Source organism: Callithrix jacchus, chromosome 5, assembly GCF_049354715.1.
Source record: "Callithrix jacchus isolate 240 chromosome 5, calJac240_pri, whole genome shotgun sequence".
NCBI classification, from domain to species: Eukaryota; Metazoa; Chordata; class Mammalia; order Primates; family Cebidae; genus Callithrix; species Callithrix jacchus.
In genome coordinates, this window is record NC_133506.1 from 101,167,357 (window position 1) to 101,178,098 (window position 10,742).

Consider the following 10,742-nt stretch of genomic DNA (forward strand, 5'->3'; position numbering starts at 1 on the left):
GTAACAATAGCTGAGTCTTGGCCAGTCCCAGCGGCCATATTTCAACCACTCATGGACTGCTAAGTGTTCAAACTGTTCAAATAAATCAAATGTCAACCTGTAACCAAGCCAGCTATTTCTGTACCTCACGTCTGATTTCTGTACATTACTCTCCTTTTTTCGTCTATAAATTTGTTCTGACCACAAGGCACCCCGTGAGTCTCTCTGAATCTGCTGTGATTCTGGGGGCTGCCTGATTCGTGAATCATTCATTGCTCAATTAAACTCCTTTAAATTTAATTCGGCTGATGTTTTTCTTTTAGCAAAGGTGATGGATGTCCCAATTACCCTGATTTGACTATATGAATGTACCAAATTATCACCTGTATCCCCAGAAGTATGTATATCTAATATACGAATCAATAAAAATAAATTTTCTAAAAAAAGATTACACGAGTCTTATTTATCCTTTATAAGACAAATGGGGCTGGGTCATCTGGAAAGACAATGAGAGAAAAGCTTCTCACGGGGATGTATTAGTCTGTTCTCCCACTGCTAACAAAGACATACCTAAGACTGCAAAATTTATAAAGAAAAGAGGTTTAATGGACTCACAGTTCCACATGGCTGGAGAGGCCTCACAATCATGGTGGAAGAGCAAAGGACATCTTATATGGCAGCAGACAAGAGAGAATGAGAGAGCCAAGTGAAAAGGGAAACCCTTTATAAAAGCATCAGATCTCATGAGACTTGTTACCACGAGAACAGAAGGGGGAAACTGCCCAAAATGATAATGATTCAATTATCTTTCGCTGGGTCCTCCCCACAACACGTGGGAATTGTGGGAGCTACAATTCAAGGCAAGATTTGGGTGGGGGCACAGCCAAACCATATCAGGGGAGAACAAAGCCAAAAGTTTCAAAGAGTAAAATTAATAATCCCATTTGCAGAAGTAAATAATGAAGAAGAGAAAGAGAAATTGTGAAGTGCTAGACTGATGCAGAAATCACTTTTAAAAATTCAAATAGCTGGCTGGGTGCAGTGGCTCATGTCTGTAATCCCAGCACTTTGGGAGGCCAAGGCGGGTGGATCACCTGAGGTTGGGAGTTCGAGATCAGCCTAACCAACATGGGGAAACCCCATCTCTACTAAAAATACAAAATTAGCCAGGCTTAGCGGCACATGCCTGTAGTCCCAACTACTCAGGAGGCTGAGGCAGGAGAATTGCTCGAACCCGGGAAGCAGAGGTTGCAGTGAGCCAAGATCGCACCATTGCACTCCAGCCTAGGCAACAAGAATGAAACTTCCATCTCAAACAAACAAACAAAAAGAGCCAAAGTGAGACATCTGTATAAACAGAATCCCAGTAATTAGGAGAGACAGACAGCGTAGCAGGCAGGAAAGCAATGCCAAGCACACACCTTCCTCGGAAATACAAGGAGGTCAGAGGGCTGCTGTGGGGTTGAGAGAGAAGAATGCACAGGGAGAGGTGAGAAATAAGTAAGTAGGGACATCAGAGCAGTGTAATGGTTCTGTTTCAGAGGCAAGAGAAGGCTCAGAGAAAGCGGGAGACAGGCTTTAGAAGAAGACTACAGCATCATTCCAGAAAAGACCAAGCTATAAACCCAAGAAAGTGCTCTCCAGGGAGTCAGGGTCTGGCAGTCAAGGTCTCTATATGGCCTTAAGATTGCTGTCTGAGAAAACCTCAGATTGCTGTCCCAGGAAAAGGAGAGGCCTAGCCAAGGCAATAATAATACATTTAGAAAGGACAGTGGGCAACTATGGCAAGCTGCAGCCCTCCAGCTCCAGCTAAAGTCCCACCACAAGCACTGGCAGCAGCAGATGAGGCTGGGGATGCCATGCAGGATGGCAGTGGACCACTCAGCCACCACAAGAGAAAGTGCTGGACTGAGCAAGCCATGGGAGAATCATCGCATTCAGATCTATGATAAGCTTCAGACCAGACAATGAGCCAGGGACCAATGTTGGCAGGAATGCTGGAGGTAAAGAAGATGCTAAACAACTGGGGAAGACAAGGGAAAGGGCCTGGAGAGGAGCAGGTATATGGGGGCTGAGGCTCAGACACTTGCCTTCAAAGATCATATGGAGACAGACCAAGTGAAGAATCTCCCCCAAGCAGGGATGGTCCAGCAGGGCAAACACAGAAAATCATCTGAGTACTTGCTGCTGGAAGAAAACATGCTGAGCATCATCAGTGTGTGTGTTTGTGTGTATGTGTACTTCGAACTATACATAGCTACAGTTTTGTTTTGTTTTGTTTTGAGATGGTGTCTTGCTCTGTGGCCCAGGCTGGAGTGCAGTGGGGCAATCTCAGCTCACTGCAACATCCACCTCCAAGGTTCAAGCAATTCTCATGCCTCAGCCTCCCAAGTAGCAGGGACTACAGGCACACGTCACCACACCTGGCTAGTTTTTGTATTTTTAGTAGAGACAGGGTTTCACCGTGTTGGCCAGGCTGGTCTCAAACTCCTGGCTGCAAGCAATCCATTCACCTTAGCCTCCCAAAGTGCTAGGATTACAGGTGTGGGCCACCATGCCCAGCCCATAGCTACAATTTTTTTTCAGCACCTACTGAATATAAAGCAGTGAATGAGGCACATTACATACATTATCTCCCTCAATTCACACAAACACACACACACACGTTTTTGTGTAAGGCCACACAGTAAGTGGCAGAGCTGCGATTTGAATGTGTTTCTTATGTCCCAAGCCCATGCTCATAATCGCTCTTCTATTCCTTAAGACAGAAGGTAACTCTAGGAGAGACTTCCATTTCTCCTATCTGATTGGAAAATCATAGGAAGCGTGGGCTCTGCAAAAAGTTCTTCTGGGATGAGACAGGGCACTGAGTCATCCACTCTGGGTACTCTGCCAGCTTTCTCACCTCCTAGCTAGATGCCGGCTTCTCTTCTCTTCTCCTCCTGCCCCCTGTGCTTACTTCTGCCTTCACATCATATTAAAATCATTTGTCTCCACATCTGTTTCATCCATTAGACTAGTGAGTGGTTCTCATCCCTGGGTGCACATTAGAATCTCTGTTTAAAGATAACAATGCCAGAGTCTCATTCAATGCCAATTAAACCAGAATCTCTAGGGCTAGGACTTTGGAACTTGTATTTTTTAAAGCTCTTCACATGACGATTCAAATGTGCCACCAGGTCTGAGACCCACTGTTGCAGACTGTGACTGCTTCCAGGTCAAGATCAGGTCATGGGTCTTTGAATCCCCAGATCCCAGCACAGAGCCTGGTTCGTGGTAGATGCTTGACACATGTTTGCCAAGACGATAAATTCAGATAGCAGAAGATAAAGATCAAGAGCACAGAAAGGGAAATCAGGAAGGTGTTGTGAAGAAGGAGAAAAAAAGAAGCGATTTGAGAAGCAGAAAATAATCTTCGAGATACCAGGGCAAAGAAAAAATCTGGATGAGGCTGCACGATCATGAGGTTGTCTTGCATAACAAATCTCTAGTTAAAGGTAATATGAAGCTTCAATGCAGAATAAACAGCACTTTCCTCAGAGAGGAATGAGGTGGAAAGGAGTCAGAAATGTGAGTCTCTGAATATACTGGAACAATGGGCGTTAGGGGCCAGCACCATCATCGGTGGGAGGAAATGAGGGCATGTGCCAAATCAGAAGAGAAAGAATGGAATCATGATTTTGAGAATAACAAAAACGTCTGAAGGAATATGGCCTGGAAGATAAAAGTTATGACATAAAAATAAAATGGGAAAACAAGAAAAAGAAATCTGACAAATAAAAGTGGAGTTGTTACCCATCCATATGTGTTTGCTCAGAATGCTATTGTTTTAGCAGTGGAGAAAGGATTATAGGTAAACAAAATCTGCAAATGCAGTTCATAATGAAAAATCCTTTGATGAACAACTGAAATAATCATTGTGAAAATTCTCTGAAAAAATACAAAATGTTCTGGAAATGCAAGGTGGCATAGTTATCATTCTAAGGTGCGAGCATCCAGTAGAAGTTTCTGTGTGTCCTAAGAAAATTAGCTCTTGACGGGTTGCATTGGCTCATGCCTGTGATCCCAGCACTTTGGGAGGCCAAGGTGGGTAGATGCTTGAGCTCAGGAGTTTGAGACCAGCCTGGGAAACATGGTAAAACCCCATTCTGTTAAAAAATATATACCAAAATTAGCTGGGTGTGGTGGCAAGTACCTGTAGTCCTAGTTACACAGGAGGCTGAGGTGGGAGGATCGATTGAGCCCAGGAGGTGAAGGTTGCAGCGAGTTGAAAGATTGTGCCACTGCACTCCAGCCTAGGTGACAGAGTGAGCCCCCATCTAAAAATAAAAAAGGAAGAAAGGAAGGAAGGAAGGAAGGAAGGAAGGAAGGAAGGAAGGAAGGAAGGAAGGAAGGAAGGAAGGAAGGAAGGAAGGAAAACTGGCTCTCTGAGCACTGGTCATTGGTAATTAAACAAAGGCCCAAAGTACCCTTACTTCAGCTTGAGACCGCTCTCAAGAGGTAGGCTCTCCCAGTCTGGGTCTTGGAGGAAACCAGGTTCATGCCAGGTTCACGCACTAGGTACCCTGGGGAAGTTGGAAGAACTCAGCTTGAGTCTCTGGCTGCAACACATAGAGCCAGAAAAGAGAAATAGAATGAAGGGAGCAGAGAAACAAAGGCGTGAAAGGAGGTATATCTAACATTACTGAGTGCCTACTGTGTGCCAGGAACTGGGCATATGCAATTTCATTTAACCATCAACATAACTGTACTTAGCTTTAGACTGGCCCAATATCGTATTCAGTGCTGGAGTTCCTCACACCACTCTGCAAGTTTCACTCCACACTCTTTCCTTAGGATTGCACCCATGGCCAAAACTCTCGTAATAACTTATGAAAAACCACCAGCTCGGTCTTCTCTGAGCTCCAACCATTATACATCTAACTCAACTCAGATATCTCAAATGCACCTCAAACTCTTCAAGTCCAAAATAGATGATTTGAAACTCATCCCCAAACCTGATCCTCTTCTGGTGCTTCCTGTACCAGGGACCCCTATCCCCAAACTGTCACCCCCATGTAGGTGTGCCTGAAACCTAGGATTCTTGGCACACTATTATCTTCTATCACTGTTCCATATCCAATCCACCCAAGTTCTATTTATTTTACTTCCTAAACATCTCTCGAACGCATCCACTCCCCTAACTTTCCATCTTCCTCTGCCTGCCTAGACGAAGCTACCATCATTTCCCACCTAGACTGCTGCAGCAGCATCAGGCATCTCCTATCTGCTCCAGCCTCCTCCTATTGGTTCTCCACGTAGAAAGCAAAAGGACATATCTGACTGTGTCTCCACCTCTAATCAAACCCCACCAGATTTGAATAAACCATTTGAATGGATTCTCACCACTCTTCAGAGAAAAACCACAGTCCTTCACATGGCCTGCAAGGTCTGGCAAGATTCAGCCCCTCCCCCATTTTCACCCAGGCTTCTTCCCTGTCTACTCTCCAGTCCTTCCACTGGCCTGGTCTCAGTTCTTGTCCTCCTGCTAAAGGGCCTTTGCATGTGCAGCTTCTTGTATATCCACTTCTCCACCTCGCGACTCCTACTTATCCTCCAGATAGCAGACCAAAGATCCTCTTAATGGAAGCCTTTCTTGACATCTGGATAGATCAATTTCCCTTATAATCTCTCTTAAGACTCAAATTATTTTCTTAAAACACTTTTAATTTTACATTTATTTAAGCAACGTTTGCTTAATGTCTGTCTTCCCTCATCAGACTACAATCTCATGAGAGCAGAAATTGTGTAGCTTTTCTCCACCCTGTGTGCCCAGCACTCAGACGTGCTTGCTTCTTCATCCCCTACATTAGGACACGCAGCTCCCTTCCTGTGCTACTCCCACACACCCTGTATGCCTAACCAGCTCCTGCTTGTCCTTCAAGATGTTCCCTTACTCTCCTCATCATTCTTGTCTATTTCTTTGACCTATGACTGTTCCCACCTTTAAACTTGATCTGGGTTTGGTGTGGATAAAGAAAGATTTGAGGTTTTTTCTATCCTGTTTTTTTTTCTGCCACTACACCTAACTCATGAATATTATTATTAATTATCCACCCATGATACTCCACTGCTTCAAACATTTATATATTATTTGATTTCTGGATAAGAAACTATAAAAGCAGCCAGGTGTGGTGGCTCACACCTGTAATCCCAGCACTTTGGGAGGCCAAGGCGGGCAGATCACGAGGTCAAGAGATCGAGACCATCCTGGCCATAGTGAAACCCATCTCTACTAAAAATACAAAAATTAGCAGGGCATGGTGGCACATGCCTGTGGTCCCAGCTACTTGGGAGGCTGAGGCGGAAGAATCGCTTGAACCCAGGCGGAGGTTGCAGTGAGCCAAGACTGCGCCACTGCACTCCAGCCTGGCAACAGAGTAAGACTCCGTCTCTTAAAAAAAAAAAGAAACAAACTATAAAAGCAATGGAAGAAATCACTAACCAAAAGAAAATCAATAAGTTTGATTACACCAAATTTGAAACTTCTGGACATCAGAAACCATTCTAAACAAAACTAAAAAGCAAATGACAAGACTAGGGGAAAATATACACAAAAAATATGACAAAGGGTTATTATATTTAATATATAAAGAGCTCATATAAGTTAAGAAGAATACTAAAATCCCGGTAGAAAAATGGGCAAAGGGCATTAATATGCACAAATAGCTAATAAACACTTGGAAGAAATGTTTAACTGCACCAGTAGTCAGGGAAATGCAAATTAACACAACACTAAGCCATTGTTCACCTATCAAATTAGGAAAACATTAAATCCTGATGAGGGTGCTGTGATCAATTATGCTAGTGTCCCAGGAAAAAATAAGAAAGCACTTTTTCAACTTCAATTGCGCCCTACCACCTAGAGAAAAAGTCCAAAAACCTCAGCTAATCCTATGAGACTCTCTGGAGTCTCATCCTCACCCTCCTCTCCAGTCTCACCTCCCACCTGACGCTTGCAGTACTGAACCAGTTGACATGACCTGACCATGGCATGGAATGTCATGTCTGCACAGATGGCCCTGCCTGGATGTTCTGTCCTCCACTTCCACCTTCCCCAACCCCACCCTGTCTTCTCCTAAAGCCTATTCCTCCTTGACAGACAATTCTGAGATGTCACCACCTTTAGGAAACTCTCACAACCTGGGTTTGGTGGCCCTGCTCTGTGCCGTCATCACACACACATCCCCTCCCTTAGCCCTTACCACGCTGTATTGAAAATGACTCTTTATGGTTTTCTTTCCACCTTAGATCATATGCGCCTCAAGAGAGGCATTATCTTTTTATTCATTCCTACATCTCTGGGCCTGATCCAGTGCAAATGCTCAACAGATGACTCTTGAACTAATCAATCACGTAATAAATCAATTATTCTATTTTGTACCATAAATTTTTGCCACTATTCTGGTAAATGCAAATTTTATTTTAAATGGATAAAATTAAGTCATTTTGGAAGGAGAGGAATTATCCCACCCATGCCCCAGCCCTCATTTTAGTACTCATGTTCTATCATCTTGTGGGTTGTAACCAATCAGTGAGCCATGAAATTAATTCATGGGTCACAACCACCATTTTTTTTTTTTTTTTCATGAAAAAGATTAGAACTAGAAGAGAATGGAATGAGTCTCATGTCTGTTCCTTCCCTTCTATGATGGATTTCCTACCTGCTGCAGCCAGGCAGAAAGATGTGCCAGTTAAAAATGCAAGCTGGGGAGTTGAAGATCCTGCTCTGATTCATACTCATTTTGAGACTCCAGGAGAATTATTGATCTTTCTGCTTCCATCTCCTTACCTGTAAAATGGGTATAAACATACAAATAGGATGAAACAGGAGGAACAAATTTTGCCTCAAATTCTCAAAATTGCTCATCAGCCTTTCTGGTAGAGACAGAGTGAGACCCACCAGAAGCAAACACAACACAACCATATTATTTCCCCCAGCACTTTCTGTGCGTGTGTATATGTGTGTGTTTTGAGACAGGGTCTCGCTGTGTCACCCAAGCTACAGTGCAGTGGCTCTATCAAGATTCACTGCAGCCTCCATCTCCCAGACTCAAGTGATCCTCCCACCTCTGTCTCCTGAGTAGCTGGGACCATTTTCTGCTCTGATGCCTGACTCCCTCTTCCTCCTTGTCAAGTCTCCATTCAGGCAGCAGCTCTTCCCTGACTATTTCAACCCCACCCCTGCCCTGTTCCTGCTCTGTGTGCCCACGGCCCCATCCTGTAGTCCCCTCCATCACAGTGCTGGCTACACCCATGGCTCAAGCAGCTGCTCATTTGTCTCTCTTGTGCCTTAAGGGGAGTGTTTATGCCTTTTGTTCCATAGCTCCAGCATCTAGCACGACCCCTCCTGCACAGTAAGCTCTTGGTATGCATTTATGGGAGACAGTGGGAGATCAGGAGGATAGAAATTCTTCATCTGACACTTTCCCCACATTTCCAAGGTCATAAAGCAATGCAGGGCCTTTGAACTATAGGCCATTTTCTAAAGGTCCGCTCGTGTGGGCATGCAGGGTCCCTGAAAAGAAGGAACTCCTGGAATGAGGCAGGTCAGGGTGAGCACCAGTGTAAGTCAGATGCCAGGAACATGTGTTCCCTCTCAGAGATCTCACCAGCTGGGGGAGGTTCTCTGGAGGAATGTGAGCTTGCACAATCAACCCTTTGAACACTGATAAGAGGCTGACGGCTTTGTATATCTCCATATGCATAAACTTGTGGTGGTGCAGAGACAAGGCTACTCTCCCTACTGCAGTGATTCCAGACTTTTAGCCAGTCAGTTCCAGAGCTCATGAACAGAAGCTGCTGTTTGGACCAAGCCATGGTAACTGAGGTGATGCCATCTAGGTCAGCAGCATCAAAGAATGGGAAGCTGTGGAGAGAGAGGGGTTAACATTGGCTAATCAGAACCAGGCACACAACTGGGCAGCTTACACATACCCTTTCATTTGATTGACATACCAACCCAATGACAGTAGCCTTGATCATACAGATGAGAATGCTAAGGGCCAGAATGTTAATAAGTTGTCTAAGCTCACACTGTAAGTCACTGAGCCAAAATTTAAATCTAATTCTGTCTAACATCAAATATCTTGTTCTCTTCACATTGAATTCCTATCACCAAGTAATTTCTTCTTCATCAGAATTTGAGTCTGATGCTCCTATTCCAGGGGAATAGGGAGACATGGAAGGAAGGCTCTACCACCATGTACATAGACGCAAGTGAACTAGGGACTTAGGAATGTATCTGTTGCCTGGGAAACCACGCCTGGCACAGAGACAGTCCTGAGATCCCTGGCACTCATCCACCAGCCCCTTCCAAGGGAGGAAATAACTTCAGCCACCTCCAGAAGGGCCTAGTGGAGTGGCATTGCCTCCTACCCCAAAGACTGCTTCCACTTCAACCATCAGCCACCAACACCAACTTCTTAATCTAGAGGCTTCTATTTTTTTTTTTTTTTTTTTTTGAGGTGGGGTTTTTCTCTTGTCGCACAGGCTGGAGTACAGTGCCGCAATCTCAGCTCACTGCAACCTCCATCTCCCAGGTTCAAGTGATTCTCCTGCCTTGACCTCCTGAGTAGCTGGGATTACAGGCACCTGCCACCATGCCCAGATAATTTCTTGTATTTTTAGTAGAGAGGGGTTTTGCCATGTTAGGCAGGCTTGTCTCAAACTCCTGACCTCAGGTAATCTGCCTGCCTTGGCCTCTCAAAGTGCTGGGATTACAAGCATAAGCTGCCCTGCCCAGCCTATCCAGAGGTTTCTTGCTTGTCCAGCACTAGAAAGAAAAACTACACAGCAAGGGGTTCAGAAATCCTACAGTCCAGCAGACACTTCCAACATCAACCTCTCCTCACAAATGAAAGGGCAGCATCTCAGGGATCAAGAAAACCAGTGTGCCAGGATTTGCCAGGACTCTGAGAAGGTAATCGACATTGGGCATTGCTTCAGAAGTGTGGGGAAAGCTCTCTGCCCCCACACACACACCAGGTGGGAGGTATTTCAGATGCCAATTTAAAACTACTTCTCTTTGGCTTAGAGCTCTGGTGCAGGTTAAAATGCATGGGACACTTACAACTGTGGCAGCCATTGCAACCTTAGCATGAATTCGTTTCCAGTCTAATTATGAAAACAGGCTTTGACAGGGAGGTAAAAAGACAAAATAGGAGGACTCTGGATGTCTACTGTGGAGGCCTTAACTAGAAAAGTCAAAATGGCTTTGTATACAGTTCCCATTCACAGCTTGACAGGACAGGGAAGTTTACCACTTAATGCTTTTAGGGTTGATGGAAGCCGACAATCCAATAAGGGGTCCCCTGGAATGCATCCAGAATCCATCCTTTAGGCCATGAGAGTGGAGCTCCAGCTTCCCTCTCCTGACTCCGTCCCCGACCTGGGGTTTGGTGTACATGGTGCAGGTTGTGAGTGGCCTGTTTTCCTGGAGAGAATGAAACGTGCCCAAATGGAAAGACAAACCAGGTCCCAATCTTGGATTTGGGAATATGGGTTTCTGGTTCCCTAGAATGCAGCTGAGGAATCTTCTCACTTTAGTTAGGACAGAGAAAATGACCTGGGAATAGATAAGCAGCTCCAAATATGCTTGGCAGCGTAGACTATGAACCCAGGCAGCCCCTGTACTAGGCCCTTCTCCCAAGAGCAAGCTGGCTCTGAGAGCCTGCGAAGTGAAGAACTTCAGGCTTCCTACAGGCTTATGATAGGAATTACGC